The following is a 12,803-nucleotide window of genomic DNA, read 5'->3' as shown; positions in this document are numbered from 1 at the left end:
TCAGCTTGCATTTCAGTTTTCAACTCGTCTGTAATACAATACAAGTACATCAAGCAACCAAGCTGCCATCGCCACACGTCTTCACAATCAATCCCCTCTGTGCCTCGGCTGTACTCTGTACTCGCATATATTGGGCACAGGGCGCGAAAAACACGCGCTTGGGAAATACATACATCTCCATTATACCGAGTATTCCATGCCATACAATATTCGTGTATGTGCACGTACCTTCACACTACTATTCGAATGTGTAAATGTATTTCAAACAACAGCGAAAAAATCCGCCGTATTTGACTTAACACAATACTCTCAAAGAGGACCCCCGCGACACGAGGAGTACAGAGACCTGCATACATTTACAATCTAACACGGCTGCTCCGCGTATACACTTCTCTTCGCGTTCACCAAACTGGGGTCCCTTAATTTATTAATACACGTTTCCTGACTGTCGACTGCGACTGCGACTGCTACTGGCCAAAAGGTGGCAATCAGACGCGATGGTTAGTTGTACAGCGTGTACAGCGTACAGTAATCAATATTTACACGACTAGCCAGCTTGACCTGCTATCGCATTGTGTTGAACTTGAATACACATCGGAAAATTCTTCCAATTACCAACGCATTTAACAAAATATTCAAAATCCAATAAAGGGCTAAAAGCAAGTGTGCTCGATTGGGAGTTTATACCAAATTGATATATCGATAAATTACTGAAATATTTAAAAAGTTACAATTTTAAAAAATACCATAGAGTACACAATATACCAAATGTCAAACCAATTAAAATCCCCAAGCTGCAGCTGGTCTGTGTCATAAATCATGCATTATACATATATTAAGAGTCAAAAATTAAGACTCTAGATTTGCAATTCATTAATTTTTCTTGGAGGATAATAATAAGTGTTGTCAAATAAAATTGTAGGTTAATTTTTAATAATCTCTGACGCAGATCTAGATATGGATATAAAATTATAATACCTTTCAACCGAATAAATAACGAGCCAAATACAATTTGTACCATTTTGTTTAAATAGATCTGTGGTAATCATAACACCAAACCAGAATTTTTGATTCGTTTCACATTTCACGTTACATATGCAAAAAAAATGTGATTTTCACACTTATTGGAATGCCACCCTAAAAAGAAAATTTCTCTTCTCTTTCAAAATAAAAAGGTAAAATAATTACGAAAATATTTTATGTGGCTAATAAAGAATTTCTGTGAAAACCATTATTACAATTCTTAGGAATCCACTGAGGCATTGAAGGAAACATTCACATAGGTGATCTAAATTGTGAAAGTGGTACATAAAGTGTATTCTTCTAAGTGTCCTCTAGTTCTAGGCAATGGAGAGTCACTCGCTAGTGAACAATTCACAGAAATGCATAAGAAATAAATGTAGGCTCGAAATTTTTAATACACGGTGGCCGCAAATAATTAACGATCAGATAAAAAGAACAGGTCATGCAACCAAAAATAGCAAACTTTAAAATGAGCTTAGGAGGCCTTCTAGTCTTTGCAAAAATAATTCGAGACTGAATCCTATCTGAATCCTGAATTGTTACCTGAGAACTGGTTACTGATATAGACAAATCGAGATATATTTATATCTTCTGAGAGATTCTCTTCACTCCATTCATTAGATTAAATTATTAAATCCCTTACTTGCTTTCATATATGAGGGTTTCATATATATGAGGGTCGTATAAAATTATTTACGATTAAGGTTTTCAACAAAATATACAACACACTTGAATTATATGGCAAAAAATTTATTTATTTGCTTTTCATTTAGAACATTGTAGCTGAAATAATCACTTTCCCCACCCTGCATTCGGAGGGAACGTTGGAGTAGGTGGTCTAGGTGGTGAAGGTGGTCTAAATGGATCAAGGTAAGCAGTGCCGCTATGTACGTAATGTGGTGACGGTGGTCTAAATGGATTAAGGTAAGCAGTGCCGCTATGGTAGTAATATGGCCCTGGTCTTGTGTTACGTCCTGGTTTGGCTAATGCAACTGAGCACAGCAGTGCAAAAAGAAATAAATTTTGAATCCACCTCATCGTTAATTGACAATATTAACTGACATAGACAACTCGAACTCTATTTATTGTCAAAGCGGCTCTGAGAAATTCGTTTCGCGCTTTATTGGATTACAGCATGCAGCGTTTCAAATGAAATGTATCGTTATAAAATAATTATAATGTTTGAAACTTAACGTTTCATATATACGAAAGTTACTTACGATCAGATGAAAATAAGTTGGAAAACTACAGTTGTGAGTGCCCGCTACGCTTTTTGAATAAAAGTCAAACAGTGCGGTATTATTCCTAAAATATACCGAATGAATCTACAAAAATGTACCAAAGGCCATGGATGAAGTACTACATTCGAAATTTATCATAGATGTCGAGAGATGTCGAGATTGTTATTCGAATAACATGGCTAACATTTAAATCAAACTTGATCTGCGTGCAAACATTACAATATTAATATCCTTCTCCCATATGGTTAGCGGATAAATTAAATAAAATAAATCGATAAGTTTATTTTCTGATATTATTTTTAAACATTTTCGTTTTGGCTGTCCGGAAGAAAACAATTACACGCAAGTCATATAATATTTTGTATCGGTTACTTTCGAGGCAAATTAATTTGTTCTCTCTACTTGTGGAATTGTAATTTAACTCGGATGTTATGAATATTGCAACATTATGAAGGCTATGCTGGAGATTCGGTACATTGCAATTCTACACATTTATAAAGCGCTTTGGAGGCTTTCTGGTCGTTGGAAGGTTTTTATACAGACATACAGTGAGCACAGCAGTGCAAAAATAATTAGAGACTGAATCCTGTTAACTGAAAATTAATAAATAATTTAGCCAAGTCGAGATCTATTTGTACCTTAATGTCAAAGAAAATATAAGGGATTCGTTTCACATGTAATTTTAAACATGAATTCATTAAATTAAATCACATGCTTAGTTTACTATAGAATGAAAGTTATGGTTGTGAAATAAATGTGATGTTTGAAAATCGAGGATTTATATGAGAGTCGTAGAAAATTATTTACGATTAAGGTTTTCAACAAAATATACAACACACTTGAATTATATAGCAAAAAATTTATTTATTTGCTTTTCATTTAGAACATTTTACTTGAAATAATATCTTTGCCCAGGTGGTCTAGGTGGTCTAGGTGGAGGTTGTGGTCTAGGTGTTGTTCGGAATCTTGGTTTGGCTAATGCAACTGAGCACAGCAGTGCAAAAAGAAATAAATTCGGAATCCACCTCATCGTTAATTGACAATATTAACTGACATAGACGACGCGAATTCTATTTATTTTCAAAACGGCTCTAAGAAATTCGTTTCGCGCTTTATTAGATTAAAGCATGCATCGTTTCAAATGCAAATTATCGTTATGAAATAAATGTATTTTTTGAAACTCGACGTTTCATATATATGACAGTTATTTTCGATCAGATAAAAACAAAGTAAGAAGTGTGTGCTCAACTGTAAGATACTCCCAACAAATTTTGAATAAAAGTAAAGTAGTACGGTAATATTCCTAAAATATACTAAATAATATGCCGAATAATAATAAGATATACCGAAGGCCATATGAAGTATTATATTCGAATTACATCATAGCACCACCACAGCGCCAAAGCAGCTAAGATCCCGTTAACAAAGGTTTTCTTTTATAACATCAATTTTTATATACAATATACAATATTTATCCGATCACAACCAAATTTTCAGAAATCATCAATATTATAGTTATTATTATACATATGTACCAACTCCCAACTCTAGCTTAAAAATTACCCTTGTTATTCGAGTTTTGACAATTTGCGAGGGCTGAAGTGGGCGTGGCTAACATTTAAATCAAACTTGATCTGCGTGAAAACATTACAAGTCCTAATGGCACAATGTTATAATACCCTTTTACCACATGGTTAGCGGATAAATTAAATAAAATAAATCGATAAGTTTATTTTCTGATATTATTTTAAAACATTTTCGTTTTGGCTGTCCGGAAGAAAACAATTACACGCAAGTCATATAATACAATATTTTGAATTGGTTATTTTGAAGGCCAATTAATTTTTCTCCTTGCTTGTGGAATTGCAATTTGACTCGGATGTTATGAATATTGCAACATTATCAAGACAAAGAGAATAGTCATATAATCTAATACAAGAAGCTTACATTACGCTTATCTTGCAAACTATTTACTAATGCGAAAGTTTAGATTCTCCTACACTTGTATGTTGTCATAATGGTAAGAAATGTCTTCTTCCAGCTTTCTATTTTGCTTTCAAAATTTGCTAACTCTAGTTAACACTTTGTGGAAATATCGGCTGTTGCCAGTAATTACATGAGAAAACAATTTATACCTTGCATATATAATAAATATATATATGGTCTTTGGGGAGGTTTTTATACAGTCAGCTGAACACTGAGCACAACAGTGCAAAAATAATTAGAGACTGAATCCTGTTAACTGAAAATGAATAACTGATATACTCAAGTCGAGATCTATTTGAACCTTCATGTCAAAGAAAGTATAAGGTATTCGTTTCACATGTAATTTTAAATCACATGGTTAGTTTGCTATAGAATGAAAGTTGCGGTTGTGAAATAAATGTGATGTTTGAAAATCGAGGATTTATATGAGTCGTAGAAACTCATTTACGATCTAGGGTTTTAATAAACAAGTAAGAAAGCTACAGTCGAGTGTACTCGACTGTGAGATACCCGCTACCCATTTTGAATAAAAGCAATATATTTTGCGGTATTATTCTCAAAATATACCAAATATACTGCAAAAATACTAAAAATATACCAAATGGTATGTTTGGTATATCGATACAGGACACCATTCAAAATATACCACAGACGGCACAATGTACCAGATTGTCGGCCAAAGCAACTAAAAGCCCTAGTAAGTAGGCGTTTTTGCCCATACAAAAGTATTTCTTTAATAGCTTCCACAATTTTTTTCTGATCGCAACCAAATTTTCAGGGATCATAACTACTATAGTTATTACTGTACATACCAAAATTCGTAACTCTAGCTTTAAAATTACGCTTGTTATTCGATTTTTTTGATTTTCAGGGGCGGAAGTGGGCGTGGCAAAAATTTGAAACAAACTTGATCTGCGTGCAAGCATAACAAATGCTGTCGAAAAAAAATTATAGCTCTATCTCTTATAGTCTCTGAGATCTAGGTGTTCATACCGACAGACGGACAGACGGACGGACGGACGGACGGACAGACGGACATGGCTATATCGTCTCGGCTGTTGACGTTGATCAAGAATATATATACTTTATAGGGTCGGAGATGCCTCCTTCTGCCTGTTACATACATTTCCTGCCGGCACAAAGTTATAATACCCTTCTACCCTATGGGTAGCGGGTATAAATATACAACACACTCGAATTATATTGCAATACATTTATTTATTTGCTTTTCATTTAGAACATTGTAGCTGAAATAATCACTTTCCCCACCCTGCGTTCGGAGGGAACGTTGGAGTAGGTGGTCTAGCTGGTGAAGGTGGTCTATTTGGATCAAGGTAAGCACTACCGCTATGTATGTAATATGGCCCTACTCTTGTTCCTGGTTGGGCTAATGCAACGGAGCACAGCAGTGCAAAAAGAAATAAATTTTGAATCCACCTCATCGTTAATTGACAATATTAACTGACATAGACAACTCGAACTCTATTTATTTTCAAAGCGGCTCTGAGAAATTCGTTTCCCGCTTCATTGGATTAAAGCATGCAGCGTTTCAAATGAAAATTATCGTTATAAAATAATTGTACTGTTTGAAACTTAACGTTTCATATATACGAAAGTTACTTACGATCAGATGAAAATAAGTTGGAAAACTACAGTTGTGAGTGCCCGCTACGCTTTTTGAATAAAAGTCAAACAGTGCGGTATTATTCCTAAAATATACCGAATGAATCTACAAAAATGTACCAAAGGCCATGGATGAAGTACTACATTCGAAATTTATCATAGATGTCGAGAGATGTCGAGATTGTTATTCGAATAACATGGCTAACATTTAAATCAAACTTGATCTGCGTGCAAACATTACAATATTAATATCCTTCTCCCATATGGTTAGCGGATAAATTAAATAAAATAAATCGATAAGTTTATTTTCTGATATTATTTTTAAACATTTTCGTTTTGGCTGTCCGGAAGAAAACAATTACACGCAAGTCATATAATATTTTGTATCGGTTACTTTCGAGGCAAATTAATTTGTTCTCTCTACTTGTGGAATTGTAATTTAACTCGGATGTTATGAATATTGCAACATTATGAAGGCTATGCTGGAGATTCGGTACATTGCAATTCTACACATTTATAAAGCGCTTTGAAGGCTTTCTGGTCGTTGGAAGGTTTTTATACAGACATACAGTGAGCACAGCAGTGCAAAAATAATTAGAGACTGAATCCTGTTAACTGAAAATTAATAAATGATTTAGCCAAGTCGAGATCTATTTGTACCTTAATGTCAAAGAAAATATAAGGGATTCGTTTCACATGTAATTTTAAACAGGAATTCATTAAATTAAATCTCATGCTTAGTTTACTATAGAATGAAAGTTATGGTTGTGAAATAAATGTGATGTTTGAAAATCGAGGATTTATATGAGAGTCGTAGAAAATTATTTACGATTAAGGTTTTCAACAAAATATACAACACACTTGAATTATATAGCAAAAAATTTATTTATTTGCTTTTCATTTAGAACATTTTACTTGAAAAAATGTTGCCCAGGTGGTCTAGGTGGTATAGGTGTAGACCACCACGGTCTAGGTCTTGTTGGGAATCTTCCTGGTTTGGCTAATGCAACTGAGCACAGCAGTGCAAAAAGAAATAAATTCGGAATCCACCTCATCGTTAATTGACAAACTGACATAGACGACGCGAATTCTATTTATTTTCAAAACGGCTCTAAGAAATTCGTTTCGCGCTTCATTGGATTACAGCATGCAGCGTTTCAAATGAAAATTATCGTTATAAAATAATTATACTGTTTGAAACTTAACGTTTCATATATATGAAAGTTACTTACGATCAGATGAAAACAAGTTGGAAAACTACAGACGTGAGTGCCCGCTACGCTTTTTGAATAAAAGTCAAACAGTGCGGTATTATTCCTAAAATCTACCGATCAATGAACCGATATACCGAATACAAAAATGTACGAAAGGCCATATTTGGTACATGGATGAAGTACTACATTCGAAATTTATCATATGTAGATGTCGAAATATACCAGATTTTTGGCTAAAGCAGCTTCAAAAGTTTTTCTTTTATATTATCAATTTCGATACAATTTTTATCCGATCACAACCAAATTTTCAAAAATCATAAATATTATAGTTATTATTTTATGTCCCAAAGTTCGCTATCTGCTATATTGTGCTGTCTATGGTATATTTTGAATATGGTACCATTTGGTATATTTTTAGTATTGTATAGGTTTTTCGGTATATTTTGAAAATAATACCGCAATATTTTGTTTTTATTCAAAATGGGTAGCGGCGGAGTGTGCTATCGAGCATACTCGACTGTAGCTTTCTTACTTGTTATATTTAAACATACCAAAACTATAAGGCTAACTACTTCATTTAAATGTACCATATTATACAAAATATAGCTGGTGTACATACAAACAGACAGACATTACTGTGTTGACGCAATGGGGTCACAAATGTCTCCGTTCAGCTTTCTATTTTGCATTAAAAATTTGCTAACTGATAGTAATTACAAGGTACAAACAAATTGTACCTTGAAAATATGATAAGACTAGATTAAACACAATTCTATCTATTGTATAATGAATAGAACCCATATAATTCTTCTTTTGGAAACAAAAATATATATACAATATATATAAAAGTTTACAATAATAAAAAGTTTATTTGTCACAGTGTTACAATTACTCGGATTAAACTTAATTTGTAATAATTAGTATCGGTCAACGAATAGATTTCATTCGCAATATATATGGTAAATTACATGTTTTGAATAATAAGAATGTTTTTAAGTGTTGCAAATTTGCCTCTTAAATGAAAGAATTAAGCTGCCGTAAAAAATTTAAGTTAAAAATATGAAATTTTAAATATAATATATTATTTATAATGATCCCACAAAGTATACTATGCGTATACTAATATTCATGAATTCTTTTATTCTTATGAAAGTGAATTTGTTATTCGGTCTTTTTTTATTACCTTTGGAATTTCCCATTTTTTCATAACACAACAGCTGCCAATGACGCGAACGTGGCCAGCGACTGCTTTCCACTTTACCATTTGAATTGTGAGTGGAAGAAATGTCGGAAAAAAATAAATTCAAATTTAAAAAAAAACTAAATTACATAAATATAAGTTGGACAGGCAAACAGGAGTAGAAAAAAGGAACTTCATTCATCCTCCTCTACCTCCATCCACGCACATAAATTATATAATATTCGACGCTGGCTGGAATTTATGATTTTCTATTTGATGACTTTTCACGACACTTCCCACCACCGGGTTTCCGGCTGCAATTGCTAGGCAGCAGCATCAGCACTTTTCATAAAAGTCAATATTTATTTGGTGTCGATTCTTTTTGTTATTGTTGTTGTTGTGTCGCTTAGGGCATTGTTTGGCGGCATTTGTTTGCATTGTGATTGACACATTGCGTTTAGTTTGAAATATTGAAGAGTCGGATATTTGATCTAGTAGTGAGCTCAACATGACGTATACGCAATATGACGTATACGCAACGTGTGCGCTTTAAAGGCAAATTTAATATGGAATTAATTGTGAATATGTAGATACACAAAAGTAGTATTAGGCAAATCTCGGCAGAAAACGTAAGAGAAATGCAAAAATGTGCGAGAAGGCAAGAAGGTGGCAAGGCAGTGGCATGACCAAAGTTAAGGTTTAATTATGCAAAAGGTAAACGTGACAGGAAGCTAAACCGAGCACGGCTGTAAGCCGAGAGCACTACGTGCTGCCAGCTGCCTCAGTCTTGTTAAACTTTAAATATGCCAAGCCATCCAGTGGAAGAGGAGGAGTGAGCGAGCATATAGCAAGGACACAGCGAGCAGGAAGCAGGCGCAGGAGCAACAGTCACAGCTTTGTCGTAGCTGCTCGATATACGCTTGAGGGCTAATTGAACGCCATTTGGCTGGACAGTAATTGATGTATGAGCCAGCAGAGGTCCTGACGTACCTTTGGGAAGTGCACAAATGTCTGCACTGGGCCAACCACTGCTCTATATCTTCCCCTCTCTCGTTATCTCTATCTATGTGTGCTTGGGTCAAGTACAAGCGTGTAACCGCTGTTTTGTCCGCAGTTTCTGGGACAACGAATTGTATTGTTTTGACCATTACCACAACTCTTTCAACCTGCTGTCTGCTAAGGTTCCTCTGTTGTTGTTTCCTGGCCTGTACAGCTTTATGGCTCACAATGCATTTGATTGTTGGAAATTTAAAACCCTTCTCCATTAGCAAATTGCAGAGGAGCGTGGGCATTCGACACACATACACACACACAGAGAGGGAGAGGTCAACATGATGGGCAGCCTAATGAAAAACTCGCATCAATACTCGCACCATGCCGCGTTTTAACCTGTCCTATCGATCCACCCTCCTCCCAAAAAAGAAAAAGAAAGAAAATGAATAGAAAGAAAACTAAAGCGTGACTGTAAATAGAGTAAGGAAGCAAACTCGACCTGCAGCACTTTGTCGCAAGTGTGCACTGGGCACTCGCAATCAAACAATCTGAGGCAGTAGCCGAAGCCGAAGCCGAAGGAGTGAAGGCTTTCTGTGAGTGTATATTTTGCCGGTCTATCAATATTGGTCCAAGCTGCTTCTATTCTTAACCCATCGTTGAGCCAAGTATTTGCTATGCCAAGTGTTTGCGCTGCTTTCACGCCTTTCCCATTGCCACTTCTTCTTCTTTTGCTTCTGCTACTCCTACTTTTGCTAGCTGCTTGTATTCACACTCATTATTGAACAATCAAGTTGCAGTTCAAACAAGAGGGGAAAGCGGCAAAGTAATGGCATGTCTAGTTACATTGGAGACGCATGCTTAATTTCAATTTAATTACTTGCCACAGCAATTAAGAAGCCTCAACAAAAGGTCACCAAAAAAAATAACAAGAACCCTCCAGCTAATTATGCAAAAGGCCGACGTAATGAAGCGCTCCAAATGTGTCAATTGCCATTGCAGATGAACTGAGGAAGCGTTAACAAAAAAAAATGGGTTTAAATTGTCTTCAAATAGAACCGTTTGAATCTTCAAAGTCCAGTAATTAAAACATTTCAAATTACTCACTAATCATTAACTGCAGCAGAATAATGTGCGTATAATGCTTTTATAATTTTTTCAAATTAGTTATTCGCATTGAAGTTAGTCAGATATTAATTCTAGCAGTCATCAAAATATTTAATGTTCAAAACATTTTTTAATTTGATAATAAACAAAATGTTCACTGCTAAAAACTTTTTTAATTGCGAATTTATCGTCTATTGAGAAAATAATTTTAGTGCTAAACACATAATTTGAATTTGATTTTTTTTGACTTTTTTAATTATATTGAATAATGATAATTTCTTCAATTCAATTCAATTCTCCATCCATTTTATTTTCTTTAAATTTTTCTTGCATGCTTTAATTATATTAAATAATTATAATTCCTAATTTGAAGTCTCCCTACCATTTTGAATTTTCAATTTAGCTTTTGTTTGCCTGTTTTAATAATATGAAATTATTATAATTCTTGGCTTAAATTCTCCAGGTGGTTTGTTCCCCTGTACGATTTTAAGAGCCGGTTCGATAACAATCTGTTGCTCAAACTGTTTGCCTGACAACATTACTCAATTGTCGTGTTGAGTAATTAATCAGCTGCTTGACGCAAGGACTCCACGTGCAGTGTTCTCTCTGTGGACAAAACTGGCCTAATACTTAATGCCTAATGAGGATTTAGCACAATGGGGAAACGAGAACGGAAACGGAAATGGAAGTTGTAAGTTATCGCATATGCATATGCGTTACTTCTAAATGCCTCGCATCTATTTATATATAGACTTCACGACGTCATTGTACTATTTATATATGTACTTTATGCCCAAAGCCAGCTGGCAACAAGGTCTCCAAGAGTGTTGTGTGTGTGTGTTTCTCTGTTGACCTATCGCATTTTTTCTGTTCTGTTCGGTTTCTTAGGGCAAACAACATTTTGTGTCGCCCCCACGTGCCACCACGTGGCACGCCTCATCAATGAAATAATACTTATAAATAAATAATTATGTATGCCCTTGAAACTATTCGATAGAATGAGGCAAATACATACAAGAAGTTACCGCAGCAATTTTCTAAAGAATTTGCTGCCTTTGATTCTCGCAACAACTTCACAATACTCTTCGAGTAAGTGTGTGTGTATGTGTGTTTGTCCGGGTCCAGCCAAAAGCAGTGAGAGTGGAAAAAAACAGAAAAAAGTTCAAAAATCAATCAACGTGCGAAAAAGGCAATTTGTGGCAGCCACTGAGAAAAGAGGGCAGCAACAACAACAACAACAAATGCTTGAAAATTCTATTATGAGCAAAGTTCCGGAGCTCAAACCGAAGGAGGTGTGTGTGTATGTGTATGTGTGTGTGTGTGGTGTGAGTTTTGGGTGTGTGAGTTTTTGGTATGCCGCACCTTAGCAAGTTGACAACTTTTGTTTTTTGTTTCTGTGTAAAGAATAAAGCATAAAATCCAAACATAATATTAAAGTTGCTTACTTTTTATTTTTATGTCTTTTTCTCATTTCGTCTTCACTCGAAATGTTGTTGATGGAGCGAAGCTTCATTGAATTCCCCAACGTGACGTTGCTCAATGACGCATTTAATAGCTTTGCTTTTGCCAGTTTATTGTGCTGCGTACTCCACGAGGCGCATTCTTTTCAATATTCCTGACAAATTTTCATTGTGCGCGCAAATTAGCTGAACAACATTTTCTTCCTCCCAATTGTCATTTTCCCTTGCCACAACAACAAGCACGCGTATATAAAACTTAATTATTGGCCATGCATGAGCGGCATTTGGTTGCTTTTAAATTTTATCAATTACCTGGCAGATTTCATTGGAAACCTCGCCTACTCGATGAACGTCCACGTTGCAGTTCAGTGACGATTTCGCAATGGTTGTTTTGGTTTCTCTCGTTGCTCTTGCTGTTGCTGTTGCTGTTGCTGTGGGGCAGCCCAACCAAGCGGATATCCTTTTGAATTTCAAATCAAACCAAATCAAACCGAATCAGACCAAGCCAACTGGAACTGAAGGATACTGTGTTCGCTTGCCACACTCAGTCTCAGTCTCAGTATCCCAATCTCCCAATTCAGCGACGCGTTGACTGGGATCGTTCACTTGCTGGCTTCGTTGCCAAGACGGAAACAGACAAAGACAGACAGACTGAGAGACAGACTGACAGACAGACAGACGGACAGACGGACAGAGACTGACAGACTATTGTGAAGCCCGAATTGTGCCGTAAACGCGAACGGAGCCAAAATGATGCCAGCGATTTATGCAAATTTTATGATAGCTGTTAAAAAAAAAAAATGAAAAATAAAAGAGCGCGCATCGTTTGCAAATAGAATTTTCATTACACAAAAGTGAAACAACTTTCTGACTGAAAACTATGCATATCGATACAAGTATTTGTTGCAATCAAAGTTCATGCGAAAGTTTCAGATGTTTGGTGCATTTCAATGATGTGCTCTAAATATTTTATATGTAA

General features: G+C 35.4%; 1 long non-coding RNA gene across 1 annotated transcript; it reads left to right on the top strand.

Annotated features, from left to right (window-relative positions):
- The first annotated feature begins 1,690 nt into the window (after positions 1-1,690).
- LOC133843221 (uncharacterized) lies at positions 1,691-2,074 on the top strand. The gene is made up of 2 exons (XR_009894486.1): positions 1,691-1,893; positions 1,948-2,074. It is a non-coding gene; the product is annotated as an uncharacterized LOC133843221 (long non-coding RNA).
- Positions 2,075-12,803: the final 10,729 nt, after the last annotated feature.

The sequence above is a fragment of the Drosophila sulfurigaster genome, chromosome 3 (assembly GCF_023558435.1).
Source record: "Drosophila sulfurigaster albostrigata strain 15112-1811.04 chromosome 3, ASM2355843v2, whole genome shotgun sequence".
Taxonomy (NCBI): domain Eukaryota; kingdom Metazoa; phylum Arthropoda; class Insecta; order Diptera; family Drosophilidae; genus Drosophila; species Drosophila sulfurigaster.
This window is presented reverse-complemented; position numbering and strand designations above follow the sequence as displayed.